At 54.6% G+C, this 13,507-nt stretch overlaps 15 non-coding genes across 15 annotated transcripts; all 15 read left to right on the plus strand.

Moving 5' to 3' along the window:
- Positions 1–738: 738 nt before the first annotated feature.
- Positions 739–854, plus strand: LOC138564352 (U5 spliceosomal RNA). Its single transcript, XR_011300303.1, has one exon. It is a non-coding gene; the product is annotated as a U5 spliceosomal RNA (small nuclear RNA).
- Positions 855–1,624: 770 nt separating this feature from the next.
- Positions 1,625–1,740, plus strand: LOC138564961 (U5 spliceosomal RNA). Its single transcript, XR_011300886.1, has one exon. It is a non-coding gene; the product is annotated as a U5 spliceosomal RNA (small nuclear RNA).
- Positions 1,741–2,516: 776 nt separating this feature from the next.
- On the plus strand, positions 2,517–2,632 carry LOC138565096 (U5 spliceosomal RNA). Its single transcript, XR_011301013.1, has one exon. It is a non-coding gene; the product is annotated as a U5 spliceosomal RNA (small nuclear RNA).
- A 770-nt stretch (positions 2,633–3,402) lies between these two features.
- Positions 3,403–3,518, plus strand: LOC138564353 (U5 spliceosomal RNA). The gene has a single exon (XR_011300304.1). It is a non-coding gene; the product is annotated as a U5 spliceosomal RNA (small nuclear RNA).
- A 776-nt stretch (positions 3,519–4,294) lies between these two features.
- LOC138564962 (U5 spliceosomal RNA) lies at positions 4,295–4,410 on the plus strand. The gene has a single exon (XR_011300887.1). It is a non-coding gene; the product is annotated as a U5 spliceosomal RNA (small nuclear RNA).
- A 776-nt stretch (positions 4,411–5,186) lies between these two features.
- On the plus strand, positions 5,187–5,302 carry LOC138564355 (U5 spliceosomal RNA). The gene has a single exon (XR_011300306.1). It is a non-coding gene; the product is annotated as a U5 spliceosomal RNA (small nuclear RNA).
- A 776-nt stretch (positions 5,303–6,078) lies between these two features.
- On the plus strand, positions 6,079–6,194 carry LOC138564356 (U5 spliceosomal RNA). Its single transcript, XR_011300307.1, has one exon. It is a non-coding gene; the product is annotated as a U5 spliceosomal RNA (small nuclear RNA).
- Positions 6,195–6,999: 805 nt separating this feature from the next.
- On the plus strand, positions 7,000–7,115 carry LOC138564357 (U5 spliceosomal RNA). Its single transcript, XR_011300308.1, has one exon. It is a non-coding gene; the product is annotated as a U5 spliceosomal RNA (small nuclear RNA).
- A 776-nt stretch (positions 7,116–7,891) lies between these two features.
- Positions 7,892–8,007, plus strand: LOC138564358 (U5 spliceosomal RNA). The gene has a single exon (XR_011300309.1). It is a non-coding gene; the product is annotated as a U5 spliceosomal RNA (small nuclear RNA).
- A 776-nt stretch (positions 8,008–8,783) lies between these two features.
- Positions 8,784–8,899, plus strand: LOC138565097 (U5 spliceosomal RNA). The gene has a single exon (XR_011301014.1). It is a non-coding gene; the product is annotated as a U5 spliceosomal RNA (small nuclear RNA).
- An 806-nt stretch (positions 8,900–9,705) lies between these two features.
- LOC138564359 (U5 spliceosomal RNA) lies at positions 9,706–9,821 on the plus strand. Its single transcript, XR_011300310.1, has one exon. It is a non-coding gene; the product is annotated as a U5 spliceosomal RNA (small nuclear RNA).
- A 770-nt stretch (positions 9,822–10,591) lies between these two features.
- Positions 10,592–10,707, plus strand: LOC138564360 (U5 spliceosomal RNA). Its single transcript, XR_011300311.1, has one exon. It is a non-coding gene; the product is annotated as a U5 spliceosomal RNA (small nuclear RNA).
- Positions 10,708–11,477: 770 nt separating this feature from the next.
- On the plus strand, positions 11,478–11,593 carry LOC138564963 (U5 spliceosomal RNA). The gene has a single exon (XR_011300888.1). It is a non-coding gene; the product is annotated as a U5 spliceosomal RNA (small nuclear RNA).
- A 776-nt stretch (positions 11,594–12,369) lies between these two features.
- Positions 12,370–12,485, plus strand: LOC138564361 (U5 spliceosomal RNA). The gene has a single exon (XR_011300312.1). It is a non-coding gene; the product is annotated as a U5 spliceosomal RNA (small nuclear RNA).
- An 805-nt stretch (positions 12,486–13,290) lies between these two features.
- LOC138564362 (U5 spliceosomal RNA) lies at positions 13,291–13,406 on the plus strand. The gene has a single exon (XR_011300313.1). It is a non-coding gene; the product is annotated as a U5 spliceosomal RNA (small nuclear RNA).
- The last annotated feature ends 101 nt before the right edge of the window (positions 13,407–13,507 follow it).

The raw sequence follows: 13,507 nt of genomic DNA on the forward strand, positions 1-13,507 counted from the left end.
GGCTTGCACCCCCCAGCTGTCAGTCAGCCTTTGCAGGGGTCCTCGCAGCACAGCCAGGCTGATGCCTTGCAGTGGTAGCCAGAGGGGGGAGCCTTTAGCTAATGCTTGCTGCTGTCGCCACCTGCTGGTGAGCCAGCAGAGGCTGGCTCCAAGCTAGCATCCAGGAGGATATGGCCCCAGTGGGCAGGGGTTTGGGCCCGGGCCCCGATCGCCTGACAAACGCCTGACAAACGCCGTCCTTTGCCCGGCGGGCTTTGCCCTGGCGGGCAAAAGAACCTGGCAGCCCAGGAGGCCCAGCACCCGTGCAAGACAGGGTGAGGGCGGAAAATGACCCCTGTGTCCTGAGAAAGGAGAGAGCGGGCTGCTTTTTCAACATCCTGGGGGAGGAGCCCCATCTCTGGGGCCCAAAAGAAAATCTCACGCCTGCCTCCCAGAAGCCCTAGACCTTATGTAAACGAGGGGAGTCCTCAGGCAAAGGCAGACTCTGCCTGCCTTTTGGCCAATGTCACATGGCCTGCGGTCTGGAGAAATTTGCATACCCACAATCCCCTGCCAGGTTTCATGACTTTGGATGGGATTGCTTGCAAATAAAGTCATTCTGCCACGGGTTCGGAGCCCGATAGCATTCTCCATTCGCTTCATCTCAAAAAGCGTCATCGTGTGCACTGCTTCACTAAGTCACCCTGAGCTAGTGAGGTGTTGCATTTTTTGCGGCCGCAGTCGGGGCCACTAGAGCGCATACTCTGGTTTCTCTTCAAACCGAATAAATCTTTCGCCTTTTACTAAAGATTTCCGTGGAGAGGAACATTAAAGAGTTTCACTCAATTTTTTGAAGCCCTGCCAAGTGCAGGGTTACCTATGCTGGTTAAAAAGAAACAGAGCAAATGAAAGCGCAAAGCCTGCTTTTCAGCTGTTGGCTTGCACCCCCCAGCTGTCAGTCAGCCTTTGCAGGGGTCCTCGCAGCACAGCCAGGCTGATGCCTTGCAGTGGTAGCCAGAGGGGGGAGCCTTTAGCTAATGCTTGCTGCTGTCGCCACCTGCTGGTGAGCCAGCAGAGGCTGGCTCCAAGCTAGCATCCAGGAGGATATGGCCCCAGTGGGCAGGGGTTTGGGCCCGGGCCCCGATCGGCTGACGAACGCCTGACAAACGCCGTCCTTTGCCCGCTGGCAGCCCAGGAGGCCCAGCACCCGTGCAAGACAGGGTGAGGGCGGAAAATGACCCCTGTGTCCTGAGAAAGGAGAGAGCGGGCTGCTTCTTCAACATCCTGGGGGAGGAGCCCCATCTCTGGGGCCCAAAAGAAAATCTCACGCCTGCCTCCCAGAAGCCCTAGACCTTATGTAAACGAGGGGAGTCCTCAGGCAAAGGCAGACTCTGCCTGCCTTTTGGCCAATGTCACATGGCCTGCGGTCTGGAGAAATTTGCATACCCACAATCCCCTGCCAGGTTTCATGACTTTGGATGGGATTGCTTGCAAATAAAGTCATTCTGCCACGGGTTCGGAGCCCGATAGCATTCTCCATTCGCTTCATCTCAAAAAGCGTCATCGTGTGCACTGCTTCACTAAGTCACCCTGAGCTAGTGAGGTGTTGCATTTTTTGCGGCCGCAGTCGGGGCCACTAGAGCGCATACTCTTGTTTCTCTTCAAACCGAATAAATCTTTCGCCTTTTACTAAAGATTTCCGTGGAGAGGAACATTAAAGAGTTTCACTCAATTTTTTGAAGCCCTGCCAAGTGCAGGGTTACCTATGCTGGTTAAAAAAAAAAAGAAACAGAGCAAATGAAAGCGCAAAGCCTGCTTTTCAGCTGTTGGCTTGCACCCCCCAGCTGTCAGTCAGCCTTTGCAGGGGTCCTTGCAGCACAGCCAGGCTGATGCCTTGCAGTGGTAGCCAGAGGGGGGAGCCTTTAGCTAATGCTTGCTGCTGTCGCCACCTGCTGGTGAGCCAGCAGAGGCTGGCTCCAAGCTAGCATCCAGGAGGATATGGCCCCAGTGGGCAGGGGTTTGGGCCCGGGCCCCGATCGGCTGACGAACGCCTGACAAACGCCGTCCTTTGCCCGCTGGCAGCCCAGGAGGCCCAGCACCCGTGCAAGACAGGGTGAGGGCGGAAAATGACCCCTGTGTCCTGAGAAAGGAGAGAGCGGGCTGCTTCTTCAACATCCTGGGGGAGGAGCCCCATCTCTGGGGCCCAAAAGAAAATCTCACGCCTGCCTCCCAGAAGCCCTAGACCTTATGTAAACGAGGGGAGTCCTCAAGCAAAAGCAGACTCTGCCTGCCTTTTGGCCAATGTCACATGGCCTGCGGTCTGGAGAAATTTGCATACCCACAATCCCCTGCCAGGTTTCATGACTTTGGATGGGATTGCTTGCAAATAAAGTCATTCTGCCACGGGTTCGGAGCCCGATAGCATTCTCCATTCGCTTCATCTCAAAAAGCGTCATCGTGTGCACTGCTTCACTAAGTCACCCTGAGCTAGTGAGGTGTTGCATTTTTTGCGGCCGCAGTCGGGGCCACTAGAGCGCATACTCTGGTTTCTCTTCAAACCGAATAAATCTTTCGCCTTTTACTAAAGATTTCCGTGGAGAGGAACATTAAAGAGTTTCACTCAATGTTTTGAAGCCCTGCCAAGTGCAGGGTTACCTATGCTGGTTAAAAAGAAACAGAGCAAATGAAAGCGCAAAGCCTGCTTTTCAGCTGTTGGCTTGCACCCCCCAGCTGTCAGTCAGCCTTTGCAGGGGTCCTCGCAGCACAGCCAGGCTGATGCCTTGCAGTGGTAGCCAGAGGGGGGAGCCTTTAGCTAATGCTTGCTGCTGTCGCCACCTGCTGGTGAGCCAGCAGAGGCTGGCTCCAAGCTAGCATCCAGGAGGATATGGCCCCAGTGGGCAGGGGTTTGGGCCCGGGCCCCGATCGGCTGACGAACGCCTGACAAACGCCGTTCTTTGCCCGCTGGCAGCCCAGGAGGCCCAGCACCCGTGCAAGACAGGGTGAGGGCGGAAAATGACCCCTGTGTCCTGAGAAAGGAGAGAGCGGGCTGCTTTTTCAACATCCTGGGGGAGGAGCCCCATCTCTGGGGCCCAAAAGAAAATCTCACGCCTGCCTCCCAGAAGCCCTAGACCTTATGTAAACGAGGGGAGTCCTCAGGCAAAGGCAGACTCTGCCTGCCTTTTGGCCAATGTCACATGGCCTGCGGTCTGGAGAAATTTGCATACCCACAATCCCCTGCCAGGTTTCATGACTTTGGATGGGATTGCTTGCAAATAAAGTCATTCTGCCACGGGTTCGGAGCCCGATAGCATTCTCCATTCGCTTCATCTCAAAAAGCGTCATCGTGTGCACTGCTTCACTAAGTCACCCTGAGCTAGTGAGGTGTTGCATTTTTTGCGGCCGCAGTCGGGGCCACTAGAGCGCATACTCTGGTTTCTCTTCAAACCGAATAAATCTTTCGCCTTTTACTAAAGATTTCCGTGGAGAGGAACATTAAAGAGTTTCACTCAATTTTTTGAAGCCCTGCCAAGTGCAGGGTTACCTATGCTGGTTAAAAAAAAAAAGAAACAGAGCAAATGAAAGCGCAAAGCCTGCTTTTCAGCTGTTGGCTTGCACCCCCCAGCTGTCAGTCAGCCTTTGCAGGGGTCCTTGCAGCACAGCCAGGCTGATGCCTTGCAGTGGTAGCCAGAGGGGGGAGCCTTTAGCTAATGCTTGCTGCTGTCGCCACCTGCTGGTGAGCCAGCAGAGGCTGGCTCCAAGCTAGCATCCAGGAGGATATGGCCCCAGTGGGCAGGGGTTTGGGCCCGGGCCCCGATCGGCTGACGAACGCCTGACAAACGCCGTCCTTTGCCCGCTGGCAGCCCAGGAGGCCCAGCACCCGTGCAAGACAGGGTGAGGGCGGAAAATGACCCCTGTGTCCTGAGAAAGGAGAGAGCGGGCTGCTTCTTCAACATCCTGGGGGAGGAGCCCCATCTCTGGGGCCCAAAAGAAAATCTCACGCCTGCCTCCCAGAAGCCCTAGACCTTATGTAAACGAGGGGAGTCCTCAGGCAAAGGCAGACTCTGCCTGCCTTTTGGCCAATGTCACATGGCCTGCGGTCTGGAGAAATTTGCATACCCACAATCCCCTGCCAGGTTTCATGACTTTGGATGGGATTGCTTGCAAATAAAGTCATTCTGCCACGGGTTCGGAGCCCGATAGCATTCTCCATTCGCTTCATCTCAAAAAGCGTCATCGTGTGCACTGCTTCACTAAGTCACCCTGAGCTAGTGAGGTGTTGCATTTTTTGCGGCCGCAGTCGGGGCCACTAGAGCGCATACTCTTGTTTCTCTTCAAACCGAATAAATCTTTCGCCTTTTACTAAAGATTTCCGTGGAGAGGAACATTAAAGAGTTTCACTCAATTTTTTGAAGCCCTGCCAAGTGCAGGGTTACCTATGCTGGTTAAAAAAAAAAAGAAACAGAGCAAATGAAAGCGCAAAGCCTGCTTTTCAGCTGTTGGCTTGCACCCCCCAGCTGTCAGTCAGCCTTTGCAGGGGTCCTTGCAGCACAGCCAGGCTGATGCCTTGCAGTGGTAGCCAGAGGGGGGAGCCTTTAGCTAATGCTTGCTGCTGTCGCCACCTGCTGGTGAGCCAGCAGAGGCTGGCTCCAAGCTAGCATCCAGGAGGATATGGCCCCAGTGGGCAGGGGTTTGGGCCCGGGCCCCGATCGGCTGACGAACGCCTGACAAACGCCGTCCTTTGCCCGCTGGCAGCCCAGGAGGCCCAGCACCCGTGCAAGACAGGGTGAGGGCGGAAAATGACCCCTGTGTCCTGAGAAAGGAGAGAGCGGGCTGCTTCTTCAACATCCTGGGGGAGGAGCCCCATCTCTGGGGCCCAAAAGAAAATCTCACGCCTGCCTCCCAGAAGCCCTAGACCTTATGTAAACGAGGGGAGTCCTCAAGCAAAAGCAGACTCTGCCTGCCTTTTGGCCAATGTCACATGGCCTGCGGTCTGGAGAAATTTGCATACCCACAATCCCCTGCCAGGTTTCATGACTTTGGATGGGATTGCTTGCAAATAAAGTCATTCTGCCACGGGTTCGGAGCCCGATAGCATTCTCCATTCGCTTCATCTCAAAAAGCGTCATCGTGTGCACTGCTTCACTAAGTCACCCTGAGCTAGTGAGGTGTTGCATTTTTTGCGGCCGCAGTCGGGGCCACTAGAGCGCATACTCTGGTTTCTCTTCAAACCGAATAAATCTTTCGCCTTTTACTAAAGATTTCCGTGGAGAGGAACATTAAAGAGTTTCACTCAATTTTTTGAAGCCCTGCCAAGTGCAGGGTTACCTATGCTGGTTAAAAAAAAAAAGAAACAGAGCAAATGAAAGCGCAAAGCCTGCTTTTCAGCTGTTGGCTTGCACCCCCCAGCTGTCAGTCAGCCTTTGCAGGGGTCCTTGCAGCACAGCCAGGCTGATGCCTTGCAGTGGTAGCCAGAGGGGGGAGCCTTTAGCTAATGCTTGCTGCTGTCGCCACCTGCTGGTGAGCCAGCAGAGGCTGGCTCCAAGCTAGCATCCAGGAGGATATGGCCCCAGTGGGCAGGGGTTTGGGCCCGGGCCCCGATCGGCTGACGAACGCCTGACAAACGCCGTCCTTTGCCCGCTGGCAGCCCAGGAGGCCCAGCACCCGTGCAAGACAGGGTGAGGGCGGAAAATGACCCCTGTGTCCTGAGAAAGGAGAGAGCGGGCTGCTTCTTCAACATCCTGGGGGAGGAGCCCCATCTCTGGGGCCCAAAAGAAAATCTCACGCCTGCCTCCCAGAAGCCCTAGACCTTATGTAAACGAGGGGAGTCCTCAAGCAAAAGCAGACTCTGCCTGCCTTTTGGCCAATGTCACATGGCCTGCGGTCTGGAGAAATTTGCATACCCACAATCCCCTGCCAGGTTTCATGACTTTGGATGGGATTGCTTGCAAATAAAGTCATTCTGCCACGGGTTCGGAGCCCGATAGCATTCTCCATTCGCTTCATCTCAAAAAGCGTCATCGTGTGCACTGCTTCACTAAGTCACCCTGAGCTAGTGAGGTGTTGCATTTTTTGCGGCCGCAGTCGGGGCCACTAGAGCGCATACTCTGGTTTCTCTTCAAACCGAATAAATCTTTCGCCTTTTACTAAAGATTTCCGTGGAGAGGAACATTAAAGAGTTTCACTCAATTTTTTGAAGCCCTGCCAAGTGCAGGGTTACCTATGCTGGTTAAAAAAAAAAAGAAACAGAGCAAATAAAAGCGCAAAGCCTGCTTTTCAGCTGTTGGCTTGCACCCCCCAGCTGTCAGTCAGCCTTTGCAGGGGTCCTCGCAGCACAGCCAGGCTGATGCTTTGCAGTGGTAGCCAGAGGGGGGAGCCTTTAGCTAATGCTTGCTGCTGTCGCCACCTGCTGGTGAGCCAGCAGAGGCTGGCTCCAAGCTAGCATCCAGGAGGATATGGCCCCAGTGGGCAGGGGTTTGGGCCCGGGCCCCGATCGGCTGACGAACGCCTGACAAACGCCGTCCTTTGCCCGGCGGGCTTTGCCCTGGCGGGCAAAAGAACCTGGCAGCCCAGGAGGCCCAGCACCCGTGCAAGACAGGGTGAGGGCGGAAAATGACCCCTGTGTCCTGAGAAAGGAGAGAGCGGGCTGCTTTTTCAACATCCTGGGGGAGGAGCCCCATCTCTGGGGCCCAAAAGAAAATCTCACGCCTGCCTCCCAGAAGCCCTAGACCTTATGTAAACGAGGGGAGTCCTCAGGCAAAGGCAGACTCTGCCTGCCTTTTGGCCAATGTCACATGGCCTGCGGTCTGGAGAAATTTGCATACCCACAATCCCCTGCCAGGTTTCATGACTTTGGATGGGATTGCTTGCAAATAAAGTCATTCTGCCACGGGTTCGGAGCCCGATAGCATTCTCCATTCGCTTCATCTCAAAAAGCGTCATCGTGTGCACTGCTTCACTAAGTCACCCTGAGCTAGTGAGGTGTTGCATTTTTTGCGGCCGCAGTCGGGGCCACTAGAGCGCATACTCTGGTTTCTCTTCAAACCGAATAAATCTTTCGCCTTTTACTAAAGATTTCCGTGGAGAGGAACATTAAAGAGTTTCACTCAATTTTTTGAAGCCCTGCCAAGTGCAGGGTTACCTATGCTGGTTAAAAAAAAAAAGAAACAGAGCAAATGAAAGCGCAAAGCCTGCTTTTCAGCTGTTGGCTTGCACCCCCCAGCTGTCAGTCAGCCTTTGCAGGGGTCCTCGCAGCACAGCCAGGCTGATGCTTTGCAGTGGTAGCCAGAGGGGGGAGCCTTTAGCTAATGCTTGCTGCTGTCGCCACCTGCTGGTGAGCCAGCAGAGGCTGGCTCCAAGCTAGCATCCAGGAGGATATGGCCCCAGTGGGCAGGGGTTTGGGCCCGGGCCCCGATCGGCTGACGAACGCCTGACAAACGCCGTCCTTTGCCCGCTGGCAGCCCAGGAGGCCCAGCACCCGTGCAAGACAGGGTGAGGGCGGAAAATGACCCCTGTGTCCTGAGAAAGGAGAGAGCGGGCTGCTTTTTCAACATCCTGGGGGAGGAGCCCCATCTCTGGGGCCCAAAAGAAAATCTCACGCCTGCCTCCCAGAAGCCCTAGACCTTATGTAAACGAGGGGAGTCCTCAGGCAAAGGCAGACTCTGCCTGCCTTTTGGCCAATGTCACATGGCCTGCGGTCTGGAGAAATTTGCATACCCACAATCCCCTGCCAGGTTTCATGACTTTGGATGGGATTGCTTGCAAATAAAGTCATTCTGCCACGGGTTCGGAGCCCGATAGCATTCTCCATTCGCTTCATCTCAAAAAGCGTCATCGTGTGCACTGCTTCACTAAGTCACCCTGAGCTAGTGAGGTGTTGCATTTTTTGCGGCCGCAGTCGGGGCCACTAGAGCGCATACTCTGGTTTCTCTTCAAACCGAATAAATCTTTCGCCTTTTACTAAAGATTTCCGTGGAGAGGAACATTAAAGAGTTTCACTCAATTTTTTGAAGCCCTGCCAAGTGCAGGGTTACCTATGCTGGTTAAAAAAAAAAAGAAACAGAGCAAATGAAAGCGCAAAGCCTGCTTTTCAGCTGTTGGCTTGCACCCGCCAGCTGTCAGTCAGCCTTTGCAGGGGTCCTTGCAGCACAGCCAGGCTGATGCCTTGCAGTGGTAGCCAGAGGGGGGAGCCTTTAGCTAATGCTTGCTGCTGTCGCCACCTGCTGGTGAGCCAGCAGAGGCTGGCTCCAAGCTAGCATCCAGGAGGATATGGCCCCAGTGGGCAGGGGTTTGGGCCCGGGCCCCGATCGGCTGACGAACGCCTGACAAACGCCGTCCTTTGCCCGCTGGCAGCCCAGGAGGCCCAGCACCCGTGCAAGACAGGGTGAGGGCGGAAAATGACCCCTGTGTCCTGAGAAAGGAGAGAGCGGGCTGCTTCTTCAACATCCTGGGGGAGGAGCCCCATCTCTGGGGCCCAAAAGAAAATCTCACGCCTGCCTCCCAGAAGCCCTAGACCTTATGTAAACGAGGGGAGTCCTCAAGCAAAAGCAGACTCTGCCTGCCTTTTGGCCAATGTTACATGGCCTGCGGTCTGGAGAAATTTGCATACCCACAATCCCCTGCCAGGTTTCATGACTTTGGATGGGATTGCTTGCAAATAAAGTCATTCTGCCACGGGTTCGGAGCCCGATGGCATTCTCCATTCGCTTCATCTCAAAAAGCGTCATCGTGTGCACTGCTTCACTAAGTCACCCTGAGCTAGTGAGGTGTTGCATTTTTTGCGGCCGCAGTCGGGGCCACTAGAGCGCATACTCTGGTTTCTCTTCAAACCGAATAAATCTTTCGCCTTTTACTAAAGATTTCCGTGGAGAGGAACATTAAAGAGTTTCACTCAATGTTTTGAAGCCCTGCCAAGTGCAGGGTTACCTATGCTGGTTAAAAAAAAAAAAGAAACAGAGCAAATGAAAGCGCAAAGCCTGCTTTTCAGCTGTTGGCTTGCACCCCCCAGCTGTCAGTCAGCCTTTGCAGGGGTCCTCGCAGCACAGCCAGGCTGATGCCTTGCAGTGGTAGCCAGAGGGGGGAGCCTTTAGCTAATGCTTGCTGCTGTCGCCACCTGCTGGTGAGCCAGCAGAGGCTGGCTCCAAGCTAGCATCCAGGAGGATATGGCCCCAGTGGGCAGGGGTTTGGGCCCGGGCCCCGATCGGCTGACGAACGCCTGACAAACGCCGTCCTTTGCCCGGCGGGCTTTGCCCTGGCGGGCAAAAGAACCTGGCAGCCCAGGAGGCCCAGCACCCGTGCAAGACAGGGTGAGGGCGGAAAATGACCCCTGTGTCCTGAGAAAGGAGAGAGCGGGCTGCTTTTTCAACATCCTGGGGGAGGAGCCCCATCTCTGGGGCCCAAAAGAAAATCTCACGCCTGCCTCCCAGAAGCCCTAGACCTTATGTAAACGAGGGGAGTCCTCAGGCAAAGGCAGACTCTGCCTGCCTTTTGGCCAATGTCACATGGCCTGCGGTCTGGAGAAATTTGCATACCCACAATCCCCTGCCAGGTTTCATGACTTTGGATGGGATTGCTTGCAAATAAAGTCATTCTGCCACGGGTTCGGAGCCCGATAGCATTCTCCATTCGCTTCATCTCAAAAAGCGTCATCGTGTGCACTGCTTCACTAAGTCACCCTGAGCTAGTGAGGTGTTGCATTTTTTGCGGCCGCAGTCGGGGCCACTAGAGCGCATACTCTGGTTTCTCTTCAAACCGAATAAATCTTTCGCCTTTTACTAAAGATTTCCGTGGAGAGGAACATTAAAGAGTTTCACTCAATTTTTTGAAGCCCTGCCAAGTGCAGGGTTACCTATGCTGGTTAAAAAGAAACAGAGCAAATGAAAGCGCAAAGCCTGCTTTTCAGCTGTTGGCTTGCACCCCCCAGCTGTCAGTCAGCCTTTGCAGGGGTCCTCGCAGCACAGCCAGGCTGATGCTTTGCAGTGGTAGCCAGAGGGGGGAGCCTTTAGCTAATGCTTGCTGCTGTCGCCACCTGCTGGTGAGCCAGCAGAGGCTGGCTCCAAGCTAGCATCCAGGAGGATATGGCCCCAGTGGGCAGGGGTTTGGGCCCGGGCCCCGATCGGCTGACGAACGCCTGACAAACGCCGTTCTTTGCCCGCTGGCAGCCCAGGAGGCCCAGCACCCGTGCAAGACAGGGTGAGGGCGGAAAATGACCCCTGTGTCCTGAGAAAGGAGAGAGCGGGCTGCTTCTTCAACATCCTGGGGGAGGAGCCCCATCTCTGGGGCCCAAAAGAAAATCTCACGCCTGCCTCCCAGAAGCCCTAGACCTTATGTAAACGAGGGGAGTCCTCAGGCAAAGGCAGACTCTGCCTGCCTTTTGGCCAATGTCACATGGCCTGCGGTCTGGAGAAATTTGCATACCCACAATCCCCTGCCAGGTTTCATGACTTTGGATGGGATTGCTTGCAAATAAAGTCATTCTGCCACGGGTTCGGAGCCCGATAGCATTCTCCATTCGCTTCATCTCAAAAAGCGTCATCGTGTGCACTGCTTCACTAAGTCACCCTGAGCTAGTGAGGTGTTGCATTTTTTGCGGCCGCAGTCGGGGCCACTAGAGCGCATACTCTGGTTTCTCTTCAAACCGAATAAATCTTTCGCCTTTTACTAAAGATTTCCGTGGAGAGGAACATTAAAGAGTTTCACTCAATTTTTTGAAGCCCTGCCAAGTGCAGGGTTACCTATGCTGGTTAAAAAGAAACAGAGCAAATGAAAGCGCAAAGCCTGCTTTTCAGCTGTTGGCTTGCACCCCCCAGCTGTCAGTCAGCCTTTGCAGGGGTCCTCGCAGCACAGCCAGGCTGATGCCTTGCAGTGGTAGCCAGAGGGGGGAGCCTTTAGCTAATGCTTGCTGCTGTCGCCACCTGCTGGTGAGCCAGCAGAGGCTGGCTCCAAGCTAGCATCCAGGAGGATATGGCCCCAGTGGGCAGGGGTTTGGGCCCGGGCCCCGATCGGCTGACGAACGCCTGACAAACGCCGTCCTTTGCCCGCTGGCAGCCCAGGAGGCCCAGCACCCGTGCAAGACAGGGTGAGGGCGGAAAATGACCCCTGTGTCCTGAGAAAGGAGAGAGCGGGCTGCTTCTTCAACATCCTGGGGGAGGAGCCCCATCTCTGGGGCCCAAAAGAAAATCTCACGCCTGCCTCCCAGAAGCCCTAGACCTTATGTAAACGAGGGGAGTCCTCAGGCAAAGGCAGACTCTGCCTGCCTTTTGGCCAATGTCACATGGCCTGCGGTCTGGAGAAATTTGCATACCCACAATCCCCTGCCAGGTTTCATGACTTTGGATGGGATTGCTTGCAAATAAAGTCATTCTGCCACGGGTTCGGAGCCCGATAGCATTCTCCATTCGCTTCATCTCAAAAAGCGTCATCGTGTGCACTGCTTCACTAAGTCACCCTGAGCTAGTGAGGTGTTGCATTTTTTGCGGCCGCAGTCGGGGCCACTAGAGCGCATACTCTTGTTTCTCTTCAAACCGAATAAATCTTTCGCCTTTTACTAAAGATTTCCGTGGAGAGGAACATTAAAGAGTTTCACTCAATTTTTTGAAGCCCTGCCAAGTGCAGGGTTACCTATGCTGGTTAAAAAAAAAAAGAAACAGAGCAAATGAAAGCGCAAAGCCTGCTTTTCAGCTGTTGGCTTGCACCCCCCAGCTGTCAGTCAGCCTTTGCAGGGGTCCTTGCAGCACAGCCAGGCTGATGCCTTGCAGTGGTAGCCAGAGGGGGGAGCCTTTAGCTAATGCTTGCTGCTGTCGCCACCTGCTGGTGAGCCAGCAGAGGCTGGCTCCAAGCTAGCATCCAGGAGGATATGGCCCCAGTGGGCAGGGGTTTGGGCCCGGGCCCCGATCGGCTGACGAACGCCTGACAAACGCCGTCCTTTGCCCGCTGGCAGCCCAGGAGGCCCAGCACCCGTGCAAGACAGGGTGAGGGCGGAAAATGACCCCTGTGTCCTGAGAAAGGAGAGAGCGGGCTGCTTCTTCAACATCCTGGGGGAGGAGCCCCATCTCTGGGGCCCAAAAGAAAATCTCACGCCTGCCTCCCAGAAGCCCTAGACCTTATGTAAACGAGGGGAGTCCTCAAGCAAAAGCAGACTCTGCCTGCCTTTTGGCCAATGTCACATGGCCTGCGGTCTGGAGAAATTTGCATACCCACAATCCCCTGCCAGGTTTCATGACTTTGGATGGGATTGCTTGCAAATAAAGTCATTCTGCCACGGGTTCGGAGCCCGATAGCATTCTCCATTCGCTTCATCTCAAAAAGCGTCATCGTGTGCACTGCTTCACTAAGTCACCCTGAGCTAGTGAGGTGTTGCATTTTTTGCGGCCGCAGTCGGGGCCACTAGAGCGCATACTCTGGTTTCTCTTCAAACCGAATAAATCTTTCGCCTTTTACTAAAGATTTCCGTGGAGAGGAACATTAAAGAGTTTCACTCAATTTTTTGAAGCCCTGCCAAGTGCAGGGTTACCTATGCTGGTTATAAAAAAAAAGAAACAGAGCAAATGAAAGCGCAAAGCCTGCTTTTCAGCTGTTGGCTTGCACCCCCCAGCTGTCAGTCAGCCTTTGCAGGGGTCCTCGCAGCACAGCCAGGCTGATGCCTTGCAGTGGTAGCCAGAGGGGGGAGCCTTTAGCTAATGCTTGCTGCTGTCGCCACCTGCTGGTGAGCCAGCAGAGGCTGGCTCCAAGCTAGCATCCAGGAGGATATGGCCCCAGTGGGCAGGGGTTTGGGCCCGGGCCCCGATCGGCTGACAAACGCCTGACAAACGCCGTCCTTTGCCCGGCGGGCTTTGCCCTGGCGGGCAAAAGAACCTGGCAGCCCAGGAGGCCCAGCACCCGTGCAAGACAGGGTGAGGGCGGAAAATGACCCCTGTGTCCTGAGAAAGGAGAGAGCGGGCTGCTTTTTCAACATCCTGGGGGAGGAGCCCCATCTCTGGGGCCCAAAAGAAAATCTCACGCCTGCCTCCCAGAAGCCCTAGACCTTATGTAAACGAGGGGAGTCCTCAGGCAAAGGCAGACTCTGCCTGCCTTTTGGCCAATGTCACATGGCCTGCGGTCTGGAGAAATTTGCATACCCACAATCCCCTGCCAGGTTTCATGACTTTGGATGGGATTGCTTGCAAATAAAGTCATTCTGCCACGGGTTCGGAGCCCGATAGCATTCTCCATTCGCTTCATCTCAAAAAGCGTCATCGTGTGCACTGCTTCACTAAGTCACCCTGAGCTAGTGAGGTGTTGCATTTTTTGCGGCCGCAGTCGGGGCCACTAGAGCGCATACTCTGGTTTCTCTTCAAACCGAATAAATCTTTCGCCTTTTACTAAAGATTTCCGTGGAGAGGAACATTAAAGAGTTTCACTCAATTTTTTGAAGCCCTGCCAAGTGCAGGGTTACCTATGCTGGTTAAAAAAAAAAAAGAAACAGAGCAAATGAAAGCGCAAAGCCTGCTTTTCAGCTGTTGGCTTGCACCCCCCAGCTGTCAGTCAGCCTTTG

Source organism: Ambystoma mexicanum, chromosome 1q, assembly GCF_040938575.1.
Source record: "Ambystoma mexicanum isolate Mex_15411 chromosome 1q, UKY_AmexF1_1, whole genome shotgun sequence".
In the NCBI taxonomy this organism is placed as follows: Eukaryota; Metazoa; Chordata; class Amphibia; order Caudata; family Ambystomatidae; genus Ambystoma; species Ambystoma mexicanum.